Raw genomic sequence first — 27485 nt, forward strand, 5'->3', positions numbered from 1 at the left:
TGAAGGAGTATGTGGAAGAATCACTGGCAGCCAGAATTATTCGCCCATCTTTATCCCCTGCAGGAGCCGGATTTTTCTTTGTGGACAAGAAGGACAAGACTCTGCGACCCTGTATCGATTACCGGGGTCTCAACGACATAACAGTGAAAAACAGGTATCCACTTCCTCTCATCTCCACCGCCTTTGAGTTCCTGGAGGGAGCCAAGATTTTCACCAAACTAGACTTAAGAAATGCATATCATTTAGTTAGGATAAGGGAGGGGAATGAATGGAAAACAGCATTCAACACACCAACGGGACATTACGAATATTTGGTGATGCCTTTTGGACTAACTAACGCTCCAGCTGTGTTCCAGAACTTTGTCAATGATGTCCTGCGTGACATGTTGAATGTGTATGTTTTTGTATATTTAGACGATATTTTGACATTCTCTCATTCATGTCCGCTCTGAGTTGCAGCAGTTACTGCAGAATGAACTATATGTCAAGGCTGAGAAACGTGAGTTCCACAAGGCGTCCGTTTCTTTTCTGGGGTTCGTGCTGGCTACAGGTGAAATCAAGATGGACCCTTGCAAAGTTGATGTCGTGACTAGTTGGCCCACTCCCACGTCATGCAAAGACGTACAAAGGTTCTTAGGGTCTGTTAATTTCTACAGAAAGTTCATTTGAAATTTCAGTTCTATAATCTTGCCTTTTCATGATCTTACTTCACCACACAGACCTTTAGTATGGAACCCGCTTTGTCAGGCAGCTTTTCAAAAACTTAAATCGAGCTTTTCCTCCGCTCCCATCCTTACTTTGCCAGATCTCAAACAGCAGTTTGTGGTAGAGGTTCATGCGTCTGATGCCGGTATAGGAGCAGTGCTCTCCCAGAAATCTCTCAAGAATGGTAAGTTACATCCTTGTGCTTATCTCTCCAAAAAACTGACCCCAGCCGAGAGAAATTATGACATTGGTGACTGCGAACTGCTGGCAGTGAAGGTGGCTTTGGTGGAGTGGAGGCACTGGCTAGAGGGGTCACATACTCCGTTTTTAGTATGGACAGATCACAAGAACCTGGAATATCTTAAATCTGCTAAGAGATTAAATGCGAGGCAGGCGAGATGGGCTCTGTTTTTCCGACCTGGTTCTAAAAATGGTAAGCCAGATGCTTTATCGCGCATTTTCTGCGCAGAGAATTCTTTGTCCGATCCTAAAACCATTTTGCCCAAGTCATGCTTCGTTTCTGCTTTTGTTTGGGACATTGAGACTGCGGTAAAGGAGGCTCTGGAGAACACTCTTAGCCCAGACAATTGGTGGCCCAATGTTAAAAAGGAGGTTACCAATTATGTCAATGCTAGCCAGGTATGTGCTGCTAACAAGTCCTCTCATAAATGTCCTTCTGGGGAGTTGCGACCCCTGCCAATTTCACACCCACCCATCTGGCCACACCCCTGACCACAATCACACCTCTGACTTCTGCGTTAACCATCCACGACCAGGATGTGAGACGCAGATGACACCACTGTCATCGGCCTCATCAAGGACGGTGACGAATCTGCATATCGACAGGAAGCGGAGCGGCTGAAGCTGTGGTGCGGCCGACACAACCTGGAGCTGAACACGCTCAAGACTGTAGCGATGATCGTGGACTTCAGGATGGATCCTTCGCCACAGCTGCCCCTCACGTTGTCCCGCTGCCTTGTGTCAACCGTCGAGACCTTCGAGTTCCTGGGAATTACAGTCTCTCAGGACCGGAAGTGGGCGGCCAACATCAACTCCGTCCTCAAAAAGGCCCAGCAGAGGATGTACTTCCTGCGGCTTCTGAGAAAGCCCAGCCTGCCACAGGAGCTGCTGAGGCAGTTCTAGACAGCGGTCATCGAATCAGTCCTGTGTTCTTCCATCACAGTCTGGTTTGGTGCTGCTACAAAAAAGGACAAACTCCAACTGCAACGGACAATCAAAACTGCTGAAAGGATTGTCGGTACCACCCTACCCACCCTTGAGGACTTGCACGCTGCAAGAACTAAGACAAAGCGTGCAAAATCCTCTCGGACCCTCTGCATCCCAGTCACCAGCTCTTCCAGCTCCTTCCCTCAGGTAGGCGCTACCGATCAATAAAAACTAGAACTAGCAGACATTCCAACAGCTTCTTTCCTCTTGCGATCAACTTCTTAAACACCTAATCTACAATTCCATTACAACATGCTGGCAATTTTTTGACTTGAGTTCATTGTCACATTTCTGTGGGGCCAATTATACATTACTCGTGCACTCACCGTAGTTGTCTCGCCACGCTGCACTATTTGCATATCTGTTGTTGCCCAATACTGGGCACTCATGCCAGAGTAGCATCTGCTCCATTTGCACACTGATTGAGGAGTATCTGCAACATTTGCACAATGAAGATTGCCCCAGATTATCGCACTAAACTGTAAACTGTAAATTATCACTGTAAACCGTATACACTCGTTGAAGTCTCGGCGTCCTTTGCACAATGGTCATTGCACCGGACTATTGCAATATTAGTCATTCGAACTGCTCTAAGTGCTAGAGGACTCTGCATCTTTTTGCACAATTGTCAAAAAAATAAAATAATAAAATAAAAATAAAAATATACCGGCATTACCAGATTACCAGATAACTAGCAACTCTTTACTGCTCAGTGACTGTTTTTTATTTTTATTTTTATTTTTTGTCAATGTCTTTATGTCTCAAAAGTGTTCTCTGTCAATTGACTGTCTGTTGTCGTACTAGAGCGGCTCCAACTACCGGAGACAAATTCCTTGTGTGTTTTTTGGACATAGTTGGCAAATAAAGATGATTCTGATTCTGAATACCACAACGTCCTTGGTCAGACATCTCCGTAGACTTTGTGACGGGATTACCAGCCTCGAAAGGAAATACCACAATTCTCACAGTTGTTGACAGGTTCTCTAAAATGGCTCACTTCATTGCACTCCCCTCAGCTAAAGACACTGCAGAGTTAATGATACACCAGGTACAAGTTCCATGGTTTCCCCAAGAATGTGGTGTCTGATAGGGGTCCCCAATTAATTTCGCAATTTTGGAAGGAGTTTTGCAATCTCATAGGTACTACCGTCAGTCTGTCATCTGGGTTTCACCCTGAAACCAACGGCCAAACCGAGAGGCTGAACCAGGACCTGGAGACTGGGCTCCGATGTCTCGCTTCACAAGAGCCGCGATCCTGGTTTCAGAAACTGGTTTGGGTCGAATTCTCTCACAATTCCCTCCCCTCTGCATCCACTGGTCTATAATTTTCACGTTGTGCATGGTTACCAACCATCTCTATTTCCTGACATAGCCCCAGAGTCCACAGTTCTAGCGGCATTGACCTTGGTGAGACGCTGCAGGAGGACCTGGGAGTGAGTCCGCCAGATGCTGCTGTGCCAGGCACGGTCCTACAAAACCCCTGCTGACCGTCGGAGGACACCGGTCCCGAACTACAAAGTGGGTCAGCGAGTTTGGCTCTCTACCAAACATATTCCACTCCGGGTGGAGTCCAAGAAGCTCGATCCCAGTTTCGTTGGGCCTGGATCATCAACCCAGTCACCGTGAAGTTTAGGCTCCCAAGGTCGATGCGGGTCCACCTTGCTTTTCACATCAGCCTACTCAAGCCAGCCTGGGAGCCTGGTTTTATGGATCCAGGTATTTAGTTTGTCGACTGAGAGCGAAACCTTAAGGCAGTGAGATTTCACCTCCGCCACTTTGTTGGGACCCAAATCCACGGGGTTGATCCCAATGAAACGAAGGTTTTTCCACAAATGTATTGGCCCGGCGAAATGTTGGCACTCTCCTCTTCTTTCGCCTTGGTGAGAATGTTGACCACCTGCTGAGAAACTATGTTCGCAGTGATGTTCAGCTTATGCACATAATTTTCAAGCTCTTCTGCTTGCAATATCAATGTTGGAGTTGAGGATGGTAAGCACATGACGGGAAGCAGCATTTTACTGCCCGTCAACAACTCATGTGGGCTAACATTGAACGTGGAGTTCCCTGTGGCTCAGATGCGGAGGAGAACAATCAGGACAGCATCTACCCATGTCAGTCCTGTCTCTGAGCAGGTAATTACTTATGGAGTACGGAACAGACAATAACACAAACTAAATAGAACAAAATTTCTAACTGAGCTGGCCGGCTGGGTGGATTGTCTGTCCAGTTCTCCCCAAGGAGAGGGGAGTCGAGGTTCAGTCTGGAACTCAAGGGCCGCTTCTCTCTCATCCCACTTCTGACACCATCTGTTAAAGTTGGGTATGATATATTTGCCAAAAGTATGTATGCCAACCAATTGTGAGTTATTTTATGTAAGGAAAAGCCAATTAAGTTCGAGGAGACCAAATGGACAGTTTTCTGTCATTTATTGGCAAGAAGTAACAACGCGTTGGAGACAGATACCTTCACGAATGGTGCAACCATGTCTCTGCCTAAACAAAGAAGTGCCATCTATTTTATACTCTGAGTAGGGGGAGGGTGGAAGGTGCCAGAAAATTCCACTCCTTATAAGGTAAACAACAGATGTTACAACCTTCAGAAATAAGCCCAGATTAATGACTGAGGCTTGTGAATATACAGTCAATCCTTTCTGTTCCTTCTCCCAGGCTACACCTGTCTAAATCTCACACAACCTTCTTTATTTATTTCAATATGCAGGCATTATATCTTTATTAAAAATACATCAGTAATGTTCTTAACAAAAATGTTAAAGTATAGAAATTCAGACAAATTTGGACAAATTGTTCTGGAAGTGGCGGCACGGTGGCCGACTGGTTCGAGCGTCAGCCTCACAGTTCTGAGGTGCGGGGTCCAATCCCCGTCCCCGCCTGTGTGGAGTTTGCATGTTCTCCCCGTGCCTGCGTGGGTTTTCTCCGGGCACTCCGGTTTCTTCCCACATCCCAAAAACATGCATTAATTGGAGACTCTAAATTGCCCGTAGGCATGACTGTGAGTGCGAATGGTTGTTTGTTTCGATGTTCCCTGCGATTGGCTGGCAACCAGTTCAGGGTGTACCCCGCCTCCTGCCCGATGACAGCTGGGATAGGCTCCAGCACGCCCGCGACCCTAGTGAGGAGAAGCGGCTCAGAAAATGGATGGAATGGATGGATGGATGTTCTGGAAGTTAATTGCTATTGGTTGGCAGCTCTCATCATTCAAGGAAAGAGGTTAGCTAAGAAGAAGTGGCACACTGAGGAGAGGAGAAAGGAATACATGGAGATGCAACGTAGGGTGAAGGTAGAGGTGGAAAAGGCCAAACGAGGCATATAATGCGATAGAATCTCAAGAATATATATATTTTTTTGCCTCAAACAATTTGCCTCTATTTTTTAGAACAGTCAAGGAAATCAAAAATAAAGTTCAAATTAGTAGCCATATACAGCTTCAGTTAAATTACGACTAAAATCAGGCAAAGACCCCACTCTCCCAGCTAATTATCTGCCGTTATCACTGATTAATGTAGATATCAAGATTCATTTGCATGTGTTCGCAGACACACACCCCTGGGACATATTTGCTGGGTGTGGGGCCACTCACTCATTGTGACAAATAACTTAGAACCATGCGAATTTCTTGGGTATCTCCTTACTCAGACTCTGGTCCTATAGACATTTATGATTTACATAGCCACTCCCACCACACTTCAGTTGCACAGCCGGGTTCACGACCCTTGTCATGCATGGTTCCACTCTTGTCTTTGTCCTGTCCAGTCCTGTCCTATCTTGTCCTGTCCTTTCCTCACAGGGTGTAGCACTACTGCCCGATACAACACTCATATCTAATGTGTCATTGTTTTAGGTACAGTGGATACGGAAAGTTTTCAGACCCCCTTAAATTTTCCAATCTTTTTTTATATTGCAGCCATTTGCGAAAATAATTTAAGTTCAGGCGGCACGGTGGGCCGAGTGGTTAGAGCGTCAGCCTCACAGTTCTGAGGACCGGGGTTCAATCCCCGTCCCCTCCTGTGTGGAGTTTGCATGTTCTCCCCGTGCCTGCGTGGGTTTTTTCCGGGCACTCCGGTTTCCTCCCACATCCCAAAACCATGCATGAATTGGAGACTCTAAATTGCCCGTAGGTGTGAATGTGAGTGTGTATGGTTGTTTGTTTGTATGTGCCCTGTGATTGGCTGGCAACCAGTTCAGGGTGTACCCCGCCTCCTGCCCGATGATAGCTGGGATAGGCTCCAGCACGCCCGCGACCCTAGTGAGGAGAAGCGGCTCAGAAAATGGATGGATGGAAGTTAGGAAGGCACTAAAGTCGATGAAAAATGGAAAGGCAGTTGGTCCTCCTTGTTGCTTCCATACCACCTGTGATAGTATGGAAGCAACTAGGAGAGGTAGCTTTTGACCAGCTTGTTTAACAGAATTCTAGCAGGTGAGAAGGTGCCTGAGGAATGGAGGAAAAGTGTGCTGTGCCCATTTTTAAAAACAAGGGTGATGTGCAGAGCTGCGGGAACTACAGAGGAATCAAGTTGATGAACCACACATTGAAGTTATGGGAAATAGTAGTGGAGGCTACACTCAGGAAAGAAGTGAGTATTTTCGAGCAAAAGTATGGTTTCATGCCGAGAAAGTATACCACAGATAAATTATGTGCCTTGAGGATGTGGATGGAGAAGTACAGAGAAGCTCATAAGGAGCTACATTGTGTGTTTGTAGATCTAGAGAAACCCGATGACAGAGCACCGAGAGAGGAACTGTGATACTGCACGCCCTTACTAATCATTGCCACTTTCTGGTCCACCACACTTGCCTCTTCAACTCTCCCTTCTCTCTCATGTTCCTCATTCATCAACTCCTCAAAGTATTCTTTCCATTTAGCTAGCACACTGCTAGCACCAGTCAACATATTTCCATCTCTATCCTTAATCACCCTAACCTGCTTCACATCCTTTCCATCTCTATCCCTCTGTCTGGCCAGCCTGTAAAGATCCTTTTCTCCTTCTTTAGTGTCCAACCTGCCATACATGTCATCATATGCATCTTGTTTGGCCTTTGCCACCTCTACATTTGCCCTGTGTCGCATCTCAATGTATTCCTTTCGCCTCTCCTCGGTCCTTGCCGTATCCCACTTCTTCTTAGCTAACCTTTTTCCTTGTATGATTTCCTGTACTGTGAGGTTCCACCGCCAAGTCTCCTTCTCTCCTTTCCTACCAGAAGATACACCAAGTACTCCTGCCTGCCTCTCTGATCACCTTGGCTGCAGTGGTCCAGTCTTCTGGAAGCTCCTCCCGTCCACCGAGAGCCTGTCTCACCTCTTCCCGAAAAGCTGCAAAACACTCGTCCTGTCTCAGCTTCCACCACATGGTTCTCTTCTCTGCCTTTGTCTTCCTAATCTTCCTCCCCACCACCAGAGTCATCTTACACACCACCATCCTATGCTGTCTAGCCACACTCTCCCCTACCACTACCTTACAGTTGGTAACCTCCTTCAGATTACATCGTCTGCACAAGATGTAATCCACCTGCGTGCTTCTACCGGCGCTCTTGTAGGTCCTCCTATGTTCGTGCCTCTTCTGAAAATAAGTGTTCACTACAGCCATTTGCATCCTTGTTGCAAAGTCTACCCCCATCTGTCCCTCCAAGTTCCTTTCCTGGATGCCGTATTTACCCATCACTTCTTCATCACCTCTATTACCTTCACCAACATGTCCATTACAATCTGCACCAATTACAACTCTCTCTCTGTCTGGGATGCTCAGAACTACTTCGTCTAGCTCCTTCCAGAATTTCTCTTTCACCTCTAGGTCACATCCTACCTGTGGGGCATATCCACTAATCACATTACACATAACACCCTCAATTTCAAATTTCAGACTCATCACTCGATCTGATACTCTTTTCACCTCCAAGACATTCTTAGCCAACTCTTTTTTTAAAATAACCCTGACTCCATTTCTCTTCCCATCTACACCATGGTAAAATTATTTAAACCCTGCCCCTAAACTTCTAGCCTTACTGCCTTTCTACCTGGTCTCCTGGACACACAATATATCAACCTTTCTCCTGATCATCATGTCAACCAACTCCCAAGATTTTCTTGTCATAGTCCCAACATTCAAAGTCCCCACATTCAGTTCTAGGCTCTGTGCTTTCCTCTTCTCTTTCTGCCGAAGAACCCGCTTTCCACCTCTTCTTCTTTGACTTCGACCCACAGAAGCTGAATTTCCAACGGCGCCGGTGGCGGACCTTGTTAACCCGGGCCACGACCGATCCGGTATGGAATTCTTTGGATGAACGCTCATATTTGTTTTAAAATGCAACCCTCTGCATTTATCCGGGCTTTGGACCGGCCTACACTTTGCACTGACTTGTGCCCCTCATAGGGCTGCATTCTGATAATCAAAACATGAATAAATGTAAATAATTAAAAAGTGCTCTCGACACATCACACAAATTTGGGTGGAATAAAATCTCCAGCTAAGTACTTTTCCTTTCCCCAAAAAACCTGTGTCAACATGAGGTCATGCAAATAACAAGTGAAGGGTTTTGAGTAGACTGGCACTCTAAGGACTTTCTTCCATTTGCTAAAATCTGCCTCAGCATTTTTTTCCAAGGGATGCGAATGACACAGTCAGTTAAGCATAATTACTGATCCAGGACCTGCAATAATTTGTAATGCCCAAACGTAACATTTGTACCATTATTAGATTTTTCGTCTGAAGTTTGGGGGTTTGAAATTCAGAAATTAAATTTTTCAGACGGCAGTTAAAATTTATCTTTATCTGACTGTATGCCCGTATCAGCTAAGAATTTCAGTAAGGCCCGTGTTCCTTTTTCAACCTATAGTCTACAAGTCCTTTCAATTTGTGTAATTTGTAATATGTGTACCGCATGTGGAAAGGCATTATATCATACCATGTTGACCAAATAACAAATGTGCAAAATTTAGTCTGTATCTCTTCATATGTCAACCCAAATATGTGAATGTTCCATATCCATCGATCCATCCATCTTCTTCCGCTTATCTGAGGTCGGGTTGAGGGGGGCAGTAGCTTTAGCAGGGCAGCCCAGACTTCCCTCTCCACAGCCACTTCCTCCAGCTCTTCCGAGGGGATCACGAGGCGTTCCGTGGCAAGCCGAGAGACGTAGTCTCTCCAGCGTATCCTGGGTCGTCCCCGGAGTCTCCTCCCGATGCGACGTGCACCAGGGAGGCGTCCTGGAGGCATCCTAAACAGATGCCCGAGCCACCTCATCTGGCTCCTCTCAATGCGGAGGAGCAGCGGCTCTACTCTGAGCCACTCCCGGAAATTCATTTTGGCTGTTTGTATCCGGGATCTTGTTCTTTCGGACCCACAGCTTGTGACCATAGGTGAGGGTAGGAACATAGATCGACTGGTAAATAGAGAGCTTCGCCTTTCGGCTTTTCTCCTTCTTCACCACAATGGACCGATACAAAGTCCGCATCACTGCAGACTGCACCGATCCACCTGTCAATCTCTCGTTCCATTCTTCCCTCACTCGTGAACAAGACCCCAAGATATTTGAACTCCTCCACTTGGGGAAGAATCTCATCTCCGACCTGGAGAGGGCACTCCACTCTTTTCTGACTGAGGACCATGGTCACAGATTTAGAGTTGCTGATTCTCATCCGAGGCGCTTCACACTGCGAACTGCTCCAGTGAGAGTTGGAGATCACGGCCTCCAGAAGCCAACAGAACCACATCATCTGCAAAAAGCAAAGATGCAATACTGAGGCCACCAAACTGGACCCCCTCTATGCCTCTGCTGCGCCGATAAATTCTGTCCATAAAAGTTATGAACAGAATCGGTGACAAAGGGCAGCTTTGGTAGAGTACAACCCTCACCGGAAACGAGTACGACTTCATGCGGACCAAACTCTGACACCGGTCGTACAGGGACAGAACAGCACGTATGAGGCGGTTCGGTAACCCATACTCTCGAAGCACCCCCCCACCCCCCACAGGACTCAACGAGGGACACAGTCGAAAGCCTTCTCCAAGTCCAGAAAACATTCAACTTCCCGACGGACCCTCCTCTCCAGCACCCCTGAATAGACCTAACCAGGGAGGCTGAGGAGTGTGATCCCCCTGTAGTTGGAACACACCCTCTCTTACCACACCTCCCTCTTAAAAAGTGGGACCACCATCCCAGTCTGACAATCCAGAGACACTGTCCCCGATGTCCACACAATGTTGCAGAGGCGTGTCAACCTCGAAAAAGCCTTACAACATCCAGAGCCTTTAGGAACTCTGGGCGCCTCTCGTCCACCCCCGGGGCCTTGCCACCCAGGAGCTTTTTAAACACCTCGGTGACCTCAAGCCCAGAGATAGGAGAGCCCGCCTCAGAGACCCCAGACTCTCCTTCCTCATGGGAAGGCGTGTCGGTGGAATTGAGGAGGTCTTCGAAGTATTCTCCCCAACAACTCACAACATCCCGAGTCGAGGTCAGCAGCGCCCCATCCCCACTATACACAGTGCTGATGGTGCACTGCTTCTCCCTCCTGAGACACCGGATGGTGGAACCAGAATTTCCTCGAAGCCGTCCGGAAATCTTTCTCCATGGCCTCACCGAACTCCTCCCATGCCTGAGTTTTTGCGTCAACGACCACCAAAGCTGCGTTCCGCTTTGCCAGCCGGTACCCATCAGCTGCGTCAGGAGTCCCACAGGCCAAAAAGGCCCGATAGGACTCCTTCTTCAGCTTGACGGCATCCCTCACCGCTGGTGTCCACCAACGGGTTCGGGGATTACCACCACGACAGGCACCAACGACCTTACGGCCACAGCTCCGGTCGCCCGCCTCGGCAATAGAGGCGCGTAACATTGTCCACTTGGACTCAATGTCCCCCGCCTCCCCCGAGATGTGGGTGAAGTTCTGTCAGAGGTGGGAGTTGAAACTCCTTCTGACAGGGGATTCTGCCAGACGTTCCCAGCAGACCCTCACAATACGTTTGGGCCTACCAGGTCGGACCGGCATCTTCCCCCACCATCGGCGCCAACTCACCACCAGGTGGTGATCAGTTGACAGCTCCGCCCCTCTCTTCACCCGAGTGTCCAAGACATACACCGCAAGTCCGATGACACGACCACAAAGTCGATCAACGGCGACCTAGGGTGTCCTGGTGCCAAGTGCACATGTGGACACCTTTATGTTTGGTGTTGGTGTTCATTATGGACAATCCATGGTGAACACAGAAGTCCAATAAGAGAACACCACTCGGGCTCTGATGGGGGGGCAGGGTGTTCCTCCCAATCACGCCCTTCAAGGTCTCACGACTATATCTAGTCAGAACTTCTCAACCTCACACACCAGTTTGGGCTCCTTCCCTGCCAGAGACATTCCACGTCCCTAGAGCCAGTTTTTGTAGCCGCCCAGCTCACACTGCACCTGACCCCTATGGTCCCTCCCACGGGAAGGGGGACCCACATTACCCTTTGAGGCTGTGCCCAGCCGGGCCCCATGGGTGCAGGTCCGACTCAAGGAGAGGTGAATGTTTCATAATGAGTTCAAAATTATAGACATTAACATCATCATTTGTATCACTGTAATAATGCTTATATTGGCCCTGTGTTTGCAGCCTGTTGAATTGGCTCTAAGTGAATCTATAAATTCAGATTTTGTGGCAATCAATTATGTGTCAAACATAATAATGCAACTTGTGATGCGACTTGTGCTGCTAAGCACAGAAATAAAATAATCCACTGCCTTTGTACTCCAGAGCAAAAAACAAGACAAAACCAAAAACAAAACCAACAGAACAAAAAGAAGAGAAGAAAACAAACAACTCCAGATATTACCCCCACACCCCTTTTGATAAAGTGACACATCATCCCACCCATGCTCACTTTAGCAAAATACAAAAAACAAAAAAACATTATCGACAACCAAAAAGCGGTTAATACCGGACGAAATTTGTCCCAATGGGTATCGACTTCAATACTGGACATATATCATCAACAGCATCAATGCGAAATGGATGCTGGCAGTGTTGGTGGATGGGCAGTTTAGGTTCAATTGAATCGGCGGATAGTTCCTATTTAACCCTATATTTGCTGGTAGCCCAAACTGTTTGGATTTGATTTAGGACTTGGAAAATGTCAAGGAAGTGGAAAAGAACTTTGCACATGAAGTTCAATTCGTAAGAAGGACGCAATGCAACGCGCGTATGCATGTTGCGAAAAATTTGTGTTCTTTGACAGCGTTAAACAGAAAAGTTGCCCAACTATCTTTGCGCCGACAGACAAGCAAAAGGCTTACACCCTTGCAATCGTGACAAAGTTTGCCCCGCCACAGAAATGTGCACATAAGACACACAGCTGCGCATAAACACACAGACAACACAACATAAGCACAAAACACACAGCTGCGCAAAGTCATGACCGCAGCTTGCAGCATATAACAACCCTTTTAAAAATTCAATACCCCTCTCGGACACTTTGAGTATCTGGTCATGCCATTCGGTTTAACCAACGCCCCTGCAGCTTTCCAGACATTTATTACTAGTCCTCCGTGACATGCTCAACCGGTTCGTATTTGTGTACCTGGATGACATCCTCATTTTCCCCCGCTCCCCCGAAGAACACCTCCTTCATGTACGACAAGTCATTCATCCATCCAGCCATCCATCTTCTACTGCTTATCCGAGGTCGGGTCACGGGGGCAGTAGCTTTAGCAGGGATGCCCAGACTTCCCTTTCCCCAGCCACTTCATCCATCTCTTCCGGGGGGATCCTGAGGCGTTCCCAGGCCAGCCGAAGGATGTAGTCTCTCCAGCGTGTCCTGGGTCTCCTCCCGGTGGGACGTGCCCAGAACACCTCACCAGGGAGGCGTTCGGGATGCATCCGAATCAGATGCCCCGAGCCACCTTATCTGGCTCCTCTTGATGTGGAGGAGCAGCGGCTCTGAGATTCTCCCGGATGACCAAGCTTCTCACCCTGTCTCTAAGGGAGAGCCCGGACACCCTGCGGAGGAAACTCATTTCGGCCGCTTGTATCCGGGATCTCGTTCTTTCGGTCACGACAAGTATGTTATGTTGTCTTTTTGTTATGATCAAAAAAATTATGGTTTTATTCTCTCTTAATAGTATAGTTTGATTATGTATCCTGTATTATATTGTCTTGTAGATGTATTTTACTGCTTTTTTACATCATGGCCAGGGGACTACAGATGAAAACTAGCCTTCTGGCTAATTCTGGCTTTTTTAACCATGTGTACTTCATGTGTTTTATGAAATTGCATTGTCCCCTTTCAAAAATAAACTGAAACTGAAATGACCCACAGCTCGTGACCATAGGTGAGGGTAGGAAAGTAGATCAACTGGTAAATCGAGAGCTTCGCCTTTCAGCTTAGCTTCTTCTTTACCACAACGGATCGATACAAAGTCTGTATCACTAGCCTCACATTCGCCAGCTCCCTCTTTCGTTGGACCCCGGCAGCATCCCAAGCATTCAACCGTGTCAAGACCCTGTTCACCAGTGCGTCCATTCTTCACCACCCCGACCCCTCCCTCCAGTTCGTGGTCGAGTTTGACGCCTCGGACACGGTGGCAGGAGCTGTCCTCTCGCAGCGGGATCTCACGAACCAGAAACTGCACCCCTGTGCCTTTTTTTCCCGTCGTCTGTCTCCTGCCGAGAGGAACTACGATGTCGGCAACCGAGAGCTACTGGCCATTATATGGGCCTTGGAAGAGTGGAGGCACTGGTTGGAGGGGACTGAACAACCATTTATCATTTGGACAGACCACAAGAATCCCGCTTACCTCTGTTCCGCCAAACGCCTTTACCCCCGACAAGCTCGCAGGGCTCTCTCCTTGAGCAGGTTTAATTTCAATCTCTACTTCCGTCCTGGCTCCAAAAACGGCAAACCTGATGCCCTGTCTCGACTTTACTCACCCCCCACCAGGCCTGACAAACCGGAACCCATTCTTCCTTCCTCATGCTTCGTTGATGCTGCCACTTGGCAAATTGAACTGGTGGTTAAGGAGGCTCAAAAAAACTCACCCGGATCCCAAGACTGGGCCTACAAGCCGCCTGTTCGTACCAGATTCTGCATGCTCTGACGTTCTTCAGTGAGCTCATACCTCCAAACTCATCTGTCATCCTGGCATCACCATGGTACATTCAGTTCCTCCGGCAGCATTTCTGGTGCCCCATGCCTTGTTCAAGACACCCGGGAGTTTGTCTAAGCCTGCTCCATCTTCACACCTGTCCCCAGCTGGGCTGCTGCGTCCATTGCCTATCCCTAGCCGCCCTTGGTCCCATATTGTTCTGGACTTCGTTACCGGTCTACCTCCTTTTGAAGGTAACTCTGTCATTCTCACCATTGTTGATCGTTTTTCCAAATCTGTCCATTACATACCTCTCCCCAAGCTACCATCCACCTTCGAAACTACTGACCTCCTTGTCCAGCATGTCTTTAGACTCAACGGTATTCCCATCGATATTGTCTCTGACAGAGGTGCACAGTTCTCATCCCTGGTGTGGAAGGAATTCTGTAAAGCAGCCAGCTTGTCATCGGGATGCCATCCGCAGACCAATGGCCAGACGGAGCGGGCAAACCAATCCCTGGAATCAGCCCTCCGTTGTGTTGCCGCACACAACCCCTCCTCCTGGAGCTCATTCATCCCGTGGATTGAGTACGCCCACAACTCCCTCACAAGTTCCGCTACCAGTATGTGCCCATTCATGGCTTGCTATGGTTACCAACCGCCATTGTTCAAGGAGCAGGAGCGGGCAGTGGCAGTCCCCGCAGTCAAGGATCATCTCCAGCGGATCCGGGCTGTATGGAATGACGTCCGTGTGGCATTGACCCGGTCCGCCGCACGCAACAAACAGCTCGCGGACCGTCATCGCTTCCTGACGCCCAAATACAAGGTGGGCCAATCTGTCTGGCTTTCTTCTCACGACCTCCCACTTCAGACTGAATCCCGTAAGCTCACTCCCCGTTTCATTGGTCCTTTCCCGATTACCAAAATCATCAATCCCACTTCCGTCCGCTTGAAGCTTCCACTGTCCTTGAAAATTCCCCCAACCTTCCACGTCTCATTGCTTAAGCCTGTCTCCACCTGCGTCCTAACTTTCCCGTTCCACCAAACTGTCAGCACCCGACCATTGTAGGAGACTCAAGGGATCCATCCATCCATCCATTTTCTGAACCGCTTCTCCTCACTAGGGTCACGGGCGTGCTGGAGCCTATCCCAGCAATCATCGGGCAGGAGGCGGGGTACACCCTGAACTGGTTGGCAGCCAATCGCAGGGCACATACAAACAAATAACCATTCGCACTCACAGTCACACCTACGGGCAAATTAGCGTTGTCAATTAACCGAGCATGCATGTTTTTGGGATGTGGGAGGAAACCGGAGTGCCCGGAGAAAACCCACGCAAGCACGGGGAGAACATGCAAACTCCACACAGGCGGGGCCGAGGATTGAACCCCGGCTCTCAGAAGTGTGAGGCAGACGCTCTAACCAGTCGTACACCGTGGCGCCTGACTCAAGGGATGGGGAGGAAAATACTATGTTACTACACCAGCTCATTAAAGTTGAGAAAGGGCAGAATATATGTCCACATGTGTAATTGCAAAATTCCTTACTGGCACATGAAATGTAACCACAGGGGGTTACATACATACACGTGTCACTAACATGTGTATGTGTTCACTGTGATGGGTTAAATGCAGAGAACAAATTTCGTGTGCATGCATGTTCATGACAATAAAAGGTGATTCTTCTTCCTCTACACAGCACATTCGCTTCCTTCATCATGAGTCAGAAATTCACACTGTCACCACAAAGACATCTGAGACTAAGCCACCTGCTGCGACAGACTAATCTATATTTATGACAAATCACCAGACAAATTTCGCTGAACTGCTCGGTGACAATGAGAGGGAACTGCACAACTGTGAACAGTTGATGCGAGAAGAGACAGAGGCCACTTTTGTGGCCCACGTCGAGGCGCTGAATAATCCAGACATGTTATTGTTCACAGACAGACATAGACATTTTGATCAACAAACAGGACACAGAGTAGCATCATATGCTATTACGACCCCTGAAGAAACAGTAGAAAACTCCTTCCTGATTCTAGAAGCTGAAGAACTGCCACCATCCCATACCACCCAGGCCGCGGAACTCACAGCGGTGCACCGAGCTTGACAGCTGGCAGAAGGTAAGACGGTAAAATGGCTGCACGGTAGGACACAAACTTCAACACTCATGCTGCTTCGTGAACACAAACAACACTCATCAGATGCACAAATTAATACTTATTCCACTATTTTACAATGCAAGTCAGATCCCTTTTCCTGGAAACAAGCAGAAACACATTATCACTTATTTTATTGATCACAATCATCTGGATCGACCATTCTCTTATTAATTAATTTAAAAATCCAAAACAAATTCCATTAGGGCTCTTTAAATAGGAGGAAAAATATTCTCATCTTCCTCTCCATTTCCTTTTCCTTTTTCAGCATCTGCCTCCCTATTTCTAACTATCAATCCTCCTTAAACACCTCAAATTCTTCTCTTTCTTTAACCTTTCAAGATGTTGAAGTGTATGTTAAATAATGTCCATTGGGCCCCCTGCGGGACTAGCCTCTGCCATCAAATTGCTGTTATCAGCCAACAAGGGAGGGGAGCAATAAATACCTCTGTCCTTTGTTTCACCAGGGCCGCACAGGCTCCTGTTAGTGTGAGACAGCGCAGAGGTAAATGTTTAAATTGGACATTCTTTAACAAACACTACAATGTTAACCGAAACCATCACACGACCACTTTTATTACTTCACGTATTCCTGCTGTACTGTAGTTCCTTAAACAGTACAGACGTCTGTATTTCGTTAAAAATCTACCAACAATCACTGACTCTAAGGTACTTTTATAGGTAGGAATGGTAGTAGGGATGGTCGTGATTAACAGTGTGATACTTTTAATCAAAAATACTGTTTTTTTGTAAGCCTAGACATTGCTAATATTTCCCATCTGATCAAACCAGCGATCCATTTATTATTTTTACTTTTATTAATGATTTTTTTCCTTAGTTTTCCTACTTATCAATTATGGGCCAAATTATACTACCGTGCAGGCCAGCCATGGCCCGCCGGCCTTATTTTGTTAAACACCTTACTTTTGACTACACATTACCAAAAAATGCAAAAATTCAACAATATATTCGGACAGAACGAATTACTATACCTGACAACAACATATTAACACTTCCGTTCCAATATTTTGAAGTACTAACACAGATGCCGCCGCCATCTCCTTGCGCACACAAAAATTACACACATACACATCACGTGATCCACTCGTATCACGCAAAAACATGTTTTTCCAATTATTAATCTCACCATTGCTCCTATTCCATGCAAACTATACAAGACATTAGCATTCATGCTGCTCACTTAGCCAGTGCACAACAACCAAAGCGCAACAACTTACGTCGCAGCCCCCTCCGACGGCCCAAACAGCGCCATAACACATCCACGGCTCCGCTACCGTGTCCATCGAAGGCCAGGAGCCTCCACACCGCAACACCAAGGTAACCTCCAACAAGTAAATCTCAGTCATGGAAGGCGGCTCTGTTCTAGGCCGCCCATCACTGTGGGCCGCGGACAGACTACTACACCCAACCAGAAGAAGTGCAACCGAGGCGCAGCCGGCTTCCACAGCAGCTTCGCACACACGTCTATTTATAATATTATCATATATCATCATATCATTATCCGGACGGCTTCGAGGAAATTCTGGTCCATCATCCGGCGTCTCAAGAGGGAGAAGCAGTGCACCATCAACACTGTGTATAGTGGGGATGGGGCGCTGCTGACTTCAACTCGGGACGTTGTGAGCCGGTGGGGAGAATACTTTGAAGACCTCCTCAATTCCACCGACACGCCTTCCCATGAGGGAGCAGAGTCTGGGTTCTCTGAGAAGGGCTCTCCTATCTCTGGGGTTGAGGTCACCGAGGTGGTTAAAAAGCTCCTTGGTGGCAGGGCCCCGGGGGTGGATGAGATTCGCCCGGAGTTCCTCAAGGCTCTGGATGTTGTAGGGCTGTCCTGGTTAAAACGCATCTGCAACATCGTGTGGACATTGGGGACAGTGCCTCTGGATTGGCAGACTGGGGTGGTGGTCCCCCTTTTTAAGAAGGGGGACCGCAGTGTGTGTTCCAACTACAGGGGGATCACACTCCTCAGCCACCCTGGTAAGGTCTATTCAGGGGTGCTGGAGAGGAGGGTCCGTCAGGAAGTTGAATCTCAGATTCAGGAGGAGCAGTGTGGTTTTCGTCCTGGCCGTGGAACAGTGGACCAGCTCTACACCCTTGGCATGGTCCTCGAGGGTGCATGGGAGTTCGCCCAACCAGTCTACATGTGTTTTGTGGACTAGGAGAAGGCGTTCGACTGTGTCCCTCGGGGGGTCCTGTGGGGGTTGCTTCGGGAGTATGTACGACTGGTGTCAGAGTTTGGTCAGCATATCCGTCAGTAAGTCGGACTCGTTTCACAATGCTAAGTTTTCTGACGGCGATACGGTAGCTGCACAGTTTATGGAATTAATGGAATTAGTTCCAATGCCTAGCGCCACCGTGACGATTTGGGAACATTTTGGATTAAAGCCAGATGAACGCGGCCTTCCCGCTAACACCAACGAGCTGGTATATTGAATTGTATGAAGTTGCAACAAAGACAACACAACACAACTCAAATTGACAAAATCATTTTAAAAACAACCATCCCACCCAATTTCTTCAGCTGGGAACAAAAAACACAGTGGGACATCTCCTGTTTCCCGTCAGCTTGCAGTTACAGAACCCTTTGCTCAACAATGCAAATACAAACATGAATATGGTACACGTATGCTCAAATTCTATATAGTATAGTAAAGATGCTATTGTAAAGAGATGCAGCTATTGAACATAAACATATATTTCAAGATGGCACCTAACGGTGTGATCGCCTCGGTTACGTGCTCTCTACTCCTGTCTTTTGTGTTTTCCGTTTGTCTTTAGAAACATTACGTGACTCACTTAGACAAGGGAAGACTTCCTAAACGAAAGGGACTGGACTTTCTTTCACCAACTTTCACAAATCCGCTCAGTTTTTTCTCTGAGTTACTCACCGGAGCAGTGGCTGCGGTCTACGGCGTTCAGAAGCGAAGGCGACACCACAGAGGGAACCGGAGAGCAGGAAAAGGCTTCATAAGAGAGGATTCCGAATGCCACTCCCGTCGATTCACCTCGTAAATTTACGCTCCCTACCCAACAAAATGGAAGAGCTTCATCTTCTCACAAACACCAGTCAGAACTTCGGATGTTCCGCCGACAGAGACATGGCTTTGTGAACGTGCCCCCGATGGTGCCTTAATGCTTCTGGGCTTCCAACTACACCGGGCAGACCACGTCACGGAGTTATCGGGGGGGAAAAAAGGCGGCGGGATGGGCTCTATAGCAATGAAAAACACACACATCACGGAGCTCAGTATACACTGCAGCCCGGAGTTGGAGTCGCTGTTTCTGAACTGTAAGTCATTCTACTCGTCGTGCGAGTTCGCTACTTTTAAACTCAAGCGCACAAAAAGCATGACAAGAAGTGGGATTTTATAGAAAATTTTATTAAATCTAAAAGGGAAATCTACAGCGAAACAATGCAGAGAAATAAAACAAGGTACAGGTAAACATTCATAAAGCAGGTTGAACTTGTGATGTAGGTGTGACTTGAGAGTGTGCAAGTGGCTATGTGGAAGCTGGGAATTCCTGTTTCTATTATTCTAAACCCAAATATGCACCAATTTGTACTTAGTAGACCGCACGTTGGACTTATGTTGCGTGGAACACAATTTAGGCAGGCTGGTCGATCTCCCGGGTTTCAGGGCAGAGTGCTTCTGCCCGCCGCGATCCGTTGAGTGCATCTCTGCCGCCTTGTGGTGGGAGGCGGGGTTTCCTCGCTGTATGCCAGTTTCTCCGGCAAGTTGAGAAACGAGAGCGAGCAAGCAAAGGGACTTCGGCCTTTTATGCACATGGGGGGCACAAAGTGGGGAGGGCTGGCCTGGGGACCACAAAGGGGGGACAGACCGTACCTCTTAGTATTAATTTTCCTGCTAGGATTATTTGTGGTTTTAAACCATCCATCCATCCATCCATTTTCTGTACCGCTTATCCTCACTCACTAGGGTTGCGGGCATGCAAACCCAACTATCTTCGGGCGAAAGGCAGGGTACACCCTGAACTGGTCACCAGCCAATCGCAGGGCACATGTAAATGAACAATCCCACATTCACACCTATGGGCAATTTAGAGTCTTCAATCAACCTACCACACATGTTTTTGGGATGTGAGAGGAAACCGGAGTACCTGGAGAAAACCCACGCAGGCACGGGGAGAACATGCAAACTCCACATAGGCATGGCCGGGATTTGAATCCCGGTCCTCAGAACTGTGACGCAGATGTGCTAACCAGTCGGTCACCATTCCACCGGTTTTAAACCAGTGGGAGTAAAAGATACATTATTGGATCTAAGATAAAGAAATCGATTCACAGCTTTGCATTGTCACACACACACACCCTGGTTAATCTATGCAATGAGTGTTTCAATTTTATCGGTTGGCTGAGAGCGATTAATATTTGCAATGTGGCATTTGTGTGGGGTGAAACATTTCCTGTGATTCAGTTGACAAACAGACTTGACATCAGACCTGTGGCAAACAATCATTCGTGACATTGGTGTTTAGCGGACATGCAAACTGAGGTGACACAGTGACTCCCCACACCTTGAGAAACTGCATACTTCCAAGCGACCCTGCTGTGAGACTGTCCTCAAGGAGACGCCTTGTGGGCCCTAAACTAATTAACAGCTGCCCTCAAAGTTTTAACTCCCAAGCATCAAAGGCCAGATGTTCCACTGGACCTATCTGGGAAAAGGAACAATTGCTGGGACAAGGCGACACCCACAGGCGTCGAGAGGAACTGCAAAGTCGATCCATGAACTTTCAATTGATGTTTAACCAAGGATAAATGAATGTTTTAATATTTCATGAACTCTGCAGAAATATTCCAAAGGTATGCCTTGATGTCTGTGTCAGTGTGTCAACATTAAGCTTTTCAACTTTTTCTGAGCAACTGTGAGATTTTGAGGATTGTTTGTCTTGATGTGACTCCAAACAGCATGAAATGTGATTTGAATCATAAGCAGTTGATTGGCCAAAACTAAAGTATAAACATTCTATGTGCTTGACCTGTGAGTAAAGAGAGTACCAAGTTGAGGTTATTTTATATTAATATATGATTTTAAACCCATTTTATCAAATTTGTAGACGAGATACAAGCTGATGGGTGAAGTCTTCTCCAAGTCGGCAATCCCTCTTGTCCACAACACGCCCCTGGGGTACTTAACCCTGGTGTGTTTTCGCTCTCTTGTGTTTTTTTCCTCTTGTGTTTTTGGCTGGGCCACCCCGTGAAATAGAGACTTGGCTTCCCAGCCTGACCGTGGGCCACCGCTAGGCGATCAGAGCAGCTAATACCAGGTACGCCTCCAGCCAAGCGTGATCTCTCTGAAATTGCCAGCGAGCCACAAAAAAGGCAGGAAGAGAGACGGTCCTACTCTCCCAAGAAGGTGTGATGCACAACAATCTTTCTTCCTCCGCTTCTTTTGTTTTCGTTTTATTTTTCTACATTTTTTTGGCCTGTTTCAACCAAATCTGCCTCCGTGCTCCTGGGAAGCGCCCCGAGAGCGACTACCACCCACCAGCTTGAGCCTACGGTTGTGAGTAGAAACGGCAAACTTTTGCCAGACTATCATATTAGTGCCTAATAATTTCGGGAAATTACTATCATGAGACAAAATCTCAATTTTGTCCTCTCTCTCTATCCCGTCCGCACTGGACGCAGCAAACGCACGTTCCCAACTTTAGTCCAACACATGATGTTCTATTTCCCTTTTCGTACGCCCATCTTCCTTCTTTTTATCATTATTATCATTATCATAAAGTGTAGCAACCATCAGATTACGAGACTGATAAAAAGGTTTCTCGTCACTTTCCCGAAATGTTATACCTATAACCAACCAAGATGGCGCCTACCAGTGTGGTCGCCTCGGTTACGCGCTCTCTAGTATTGTTTTTGTTTTCGTGTTTTTCGTTCATCTTTGGAGACATTACACGACTCATTTACACAAGGGGAGACCTGCTAACCATCAAGGTGGCTACTCCGGACTTTCTTTCACCAACTTTCGCAAATCCGCTCAGTTTTTCCCCGAGTTACTCACCGGAGCGGCGTCCGCGGTCTTCGGCGCATGGAGGCGGAGGCGAGGCCACAGAGGCAAGCGAGCCGGCATCCAGGTGAAACTCCGCAAGAGAGGATACAGATTGGCGTTCCCGTCGATCCACCTCGCGAATCTAGGCTCCCTACCCAACAAAATGGACCAGCTTCATCTTCTGATAAAGACCAGTAAAGACTTCGAACGTTCCGCCGCCATGTGCTTTACGGAGACTTGGCTTTGTGAGGCTGTAACCGATGGCGCCGTCATGCTTCCGGGTTTTCAGCTTCACCGAGCAGACCTCATCACGGAGTTATTGGGGAAGACAAAAGGGGGCGGGATATGCTTCTATATCAACGGAAAATGGTGGACGGACGTCACGGAGCTCAGCACACACTGCAGCCCGCATTTGGAGTTGCTGTTTTTGTACTGTAAGCCATTCTACTCACTGTGTGAGTTTGCATCATTCATTCTCGCTGGCGCCTATATTCCGCCTCAAGCTAAGACGAACGCCGCACTGCTAACGCGGGCCGAACAAGTCAAAGAAATTGAAAAAAAACACCCGGACTCACCCCTCATTATTCTCGGTGACTTTAACAAAGCTAAACTCAACCACGAACTCTCTAAATACAAGCAGCACATCGACTGTCCTACCAGGGAAAATAAAATTTTAGACCTCTGCTATACTACGCTAAAAAACGCATACTGTGCTATACCTCGTGCAGCCCTGGGCTCGTCTGATCACTGCTTAATTCACTTAATACCGACGTACAGGCAATAATGTAAATGCGCGAAGCCTACAGTGAAGACAGCGAAAAAGTGGACCAATGAAGCAAAGATAGAACTTCAAAGCTGTTTAAACTGCACAGACTGGAGTGTCTTTGAAAATTCAGCTGGCAGCCTGGATGAATACACGGACACTGTCACATCCTATATCAGTTTCTGTGAAGAGGTATGTGTACCAACAAAGTCATTTCACACATTCAACAACAACAAGCCGTGGTTCACTGCCAAATTTAAGCAGCTTCGCCAAGCTAAGGAGGACGCATATCCTCCTTAGGACAGGGCCGTGTATAATCCTGCTAGAAACCTGCTGACTAAAGAAATTAACATTGCAAAGAGGAACTATGCAGCAAAATTGGAAAAACAGTTTAGCGCTAACGACTCTAAATCAGTCTGGCATGCATTCCAATTGCTGACCAATTACAAGCAACGATCCCCACAAGCTGAGAACAATAGCACACTAGCCAATGACTTGAATACCTTTTATTGCAGATTTGAAAAGGACATTTTCACACGCCACACCCACCCAGCCGCACAACCGACCACAATCACACCACCGACTTCTGCGTTAACCATCCGCGAACAGGATGTGAGACGCATCTTCAAACAACAAAAGATTAACAAAGCGGCAGGCCCAGAACATATGTCCCCATCCTGCCTCAAAGTCTGCGCGGACCAGCTCGCCCCAGTCTTCTCACAGATATTCAATAGATCTTTGGAACTGTGCGAAGTACCATCCTGTTTCAAACGCTGCACCATCATCAGTCCCCAAGAAACCTACAATCTTGGGTCCAAATGACTACAGGCCTGACGCCTTGACATCTGTGGTCATTAAGTTATTTGAACATCTCGTGCTGGACCACCTCAAGAGCATCACAGGTCCCCTGCTGGTCCCCTTGCAGTTTTCCTACCGAGCGAATAGGTCTGCGGATGATGCAGTCAACATGGGACTGCACTTCATCCTAGAACACCTCAACAGTGCAGGGACCTACGCGAGGATCCTGTTTGTGGTTCAGGTTAGGATTCAACACCATTATCCCTGAACTCCTTTCATCCAAGCTTCTCCAGCTCAGCGTCTCACCTGCCATCTGCCAGTGGATTCACAGCTCCCTGACGGGCAGGACACAGCAGGTGAGGCTGGGGGAGGCCACCTCATCCACACGCAGCATCAGCACTGGGGCGCCCCAAGGTTGTGTCCTCTCTCCGATGCTCTTCTCTCGACACGAACTACTGCACCTAAGCGCACCCGGCTGTCAAACTCCTGAAGTTTGGAGATGACACCACTACCATCGGCCTCATCAAGGACGGTGACGAGTCTGCATATCGACAGGAAGTGGAGCGGCTGGAGCTGTGGTGCGGCCGACACAACCTGGAGCTGAACACGCTCAAGACTGTAGAGATGATCGTGGACTTCAGGAGGCATCCTTCGCCACAGCTGCCCCTCCCGTTGTCCAGCTGCCTTGTGTCAACCGTCGAGACCTTCAAATTCCTGGGAATTACAGTCTCTCAAGACCGGAAGTGGGCGACCAACATCAACTCCGTCCTCAAAAAGGCCCAGCAGAGGATGTACTTTCTGTGGCTTCTGAGAAAGCACGGCCTGTCACGGGAGCTGCTGAGGCAGTTCTACACAGCAGTCATCGAATCAGTCCTGTGTTCTTCCATCACAGTCTGGTTTGGTGCTGCTACAAAAAAGGACAAACTCCGACTGCAACGGACAATAAAAACTGCTGAAAGGATTGCCGGTACCCCCCTACCCACCCTTGAGACTTGCACGTTGCCAGAACTAAGACAAGAGGATGCAAAATCCTCTCAGACCCTCCACATCCCGGTTCACCGGCTCTTCCAGCTCCTTCCCTCAGGTAGGCTCTACCGATCAATGCAAACTAGAACTAGCAGACATTCCAACAGCTTCTTCCCTCTTGCAATCAACTTCTTAAACACCTAACCTACAATTCCATTAAAACATGCTGGCAATTTTTTTTTACTTGAGTTTGTTGTCACATTTCTGTGGGGCCAATTATACATTTCTCGTGCACTCACTGTAGTAGTCTCGCCACGCTGCACTATTTGCATATCTGTTGTTGACCAATACTGGCCACTCATGCCAGAGTAGCATCTGCTCCATTTGCACACTGATTGAGGAGTATCTGCAACATTTGCAACATTTGCACAATCAACATTGTCCCAGATTATCGCACTACTCGCTTGAAGTCTCGGCGCCCTTTGGACAATGGTCACTGCACCGGACTACTGCAATATTAGTCATTCGAACTGCTCTAAGTGCGAGAGGACTCTGCATCTTTTTGCACAATTGTCAAAAAAATAAATAATAATAATAATAATGTACCGGCATTACCAGATAACTAGCAACCCTTTATTGCTCAGTTAATAAAGGGTCAAAAAGTCAATTTACTGTCTGTTGTCGTCAATTTACTGTCTGTTGTCGTACTAGAGCAGCTCCAACTCCCCGAGACAAATTCCTTGTGTGTTTTTTGGACATACTTGGCAAATAAAGATGATTCTGATTCTGATAAAAAGTGAAGTGGTTCCCCGTTATGAGACATATTTGTTTGATTTCAACAATCAAACTTAAAATTATGGTAAATTACACTATACACTACAGGTGTCATGAGTTACACTGGGAGCATTCATGCCCAGTTCGTAAAATATCAAACAACATTAAAATTCGGTGAACTCTGTGGAACAGCTTGCGGTTGGCAGTAACTCTCCACTGCCAGCGGGGGTTGCTTGTGTTCCATCAATTGTCCCAGAGGGCTTGTGTTCCATCAATTGTGCCAGAGGGCCTTGCCTGCATTTCAAAGGAGCAAATGGTTCTTTGAAATTTATTGATTGATGTTCCAAATCTTTGGTCGGTATTTTGGTCCTGCGCACCAGGGGGTCTTTGATGACTGGAAGCCCAGGTTTCTCGGGGAACTCTTAATTAGTTTAAGGTCCGGGTGAGATAAATTAGGCAGCCTTGTGGCCATCTTGCACAGTGGGGTGGCTTGGAAGAATGCAGTTTATCAAGTTGTTGGTGGGGTTGCTGGGGGACATCTGGTTGATGACAGGCAAAAACTTAAATGTGTGAAGCCTTCAGTGAAAACAACAAAGTCTGTCTGATCACTGCTTAATTCACTTAATACCAACATACAGACACAAACTTAAATGTGCGAAGCCTGTGGTGAAAATGCTGTAGTGAACCAAAGAAGCAAAGATAGAACTACAACACTGTTTTGACTGCACAGATTGGAATGTCATTGAAACTTCAACTGGCAGCCTGGATAAATGACTGTGTCACATCCTATATCAATGACAAACAATTCAGTAAGACGTTTTCCCTTGCCCGGACGCCGGTCACCGAGAGCTTTGTGGTCGTGTCATCGGACTTGCGGCCGAATGCCTTGTACACTCAGGTAAAGAAAGGGGCGGAGCTGCCAACTGATCACCACCTGGTGGTGAGTTGGCGCCGATGGTGGGGAAAGATGCCGGTCCAACCTGGCAGGCCCAAACGTATTGTGAAGGTCTGCTGGGAACGTCTGGCAGAATCCCCTGTCAGAAGGAGTTTCAACTCCCACCTCCGGCAGAACTTCATCCACGTCTCGGGGGAGGCAGGGAACATTGAGTCCGAGTGGACCATGTTCTGAAGCAAAAACTCTGGTATGGGAGGAGTTTGGTGAGGCCATGGAGAAAGACTTCCGGACGGCTTTGAGGAAATTCGGGTCCACCATCCGGCGTCTCAGGAGGGGAAAGCAGTGCTCCACCAACACTGTGTATAGTGGGGATGGGGCGCAACTGACCTCGACTAGGGACGTTGTGAGTCGGTGGGGAGAATACTTTGAAGACCTTCTCAACTCCACCGACACACCTTTCCATGAGGAAGCAGAGTCTGGGTTCTCTGAGGTGGGCTCTCCTACCTCTGGGGTTGAGGTCACCAAGGTGGTTAAAAAGCTCCTCGGTGTCAAGGCCCCGGGGGTGGATGAGATTCGCCCGGAGTTCCTAAAGGATCTGGATGTTGTGGGGCTGTCCTGGTTGACACGCCTCTGCAACATCGCGTGGACATCGGGGACAGTGCCTCTGGATTGGCAGACTGGGGTGGTGGTCCCCCTTTTTAAGAAGGGGGACCAAAGGGTGTATTCCAACTACAGGCACTCCTCAGCCTCCCTGGTAAGGTCTATTCAGGGGTTCTGGAGAGGAGGGTGTGTCGGGAAGTCGAATCTCGAATTCAGGTGGAGCAGTGTGGTTTTCTTCCTGGCCGTTTAACTGTGGGCAAGCTCTATACCCTCGGCAGTGTCCTCAAGGGTGCGTGGGAGTTCACCCAACCAGTCTACATGTGTTTTGTGGACTTGGAGAAGGCGTTCAACTGTGTCCCTCGGGGAGTCCTGTGGGGGGTGCTTCTGGAATATGGAGTACCGAACCCCCTGATACGGGCTGTTCGGTCCTTGTACGACCGGGGTCAGAGCTTGGCATTGCCGGCAGTAAGTTGGACTCATTTCCGGTGAGGG

This window comes from Phyllopteryx taeniolatus, chromosome 10 (assembly GCF_024500385.1).
Source record: "Phyllopteryx taeniolatus isolate TA_2022b chromosome 10, UOR_Ptae_1.2, whole genome shotgun sequence".
Lineage (NCBI taxonomy): Eukaryota > Metazoa > Chordata > Actinopteri > Syngnathiformes > Syngnathidae > Phyllopteryx > Phyllopteryx taeniolatus.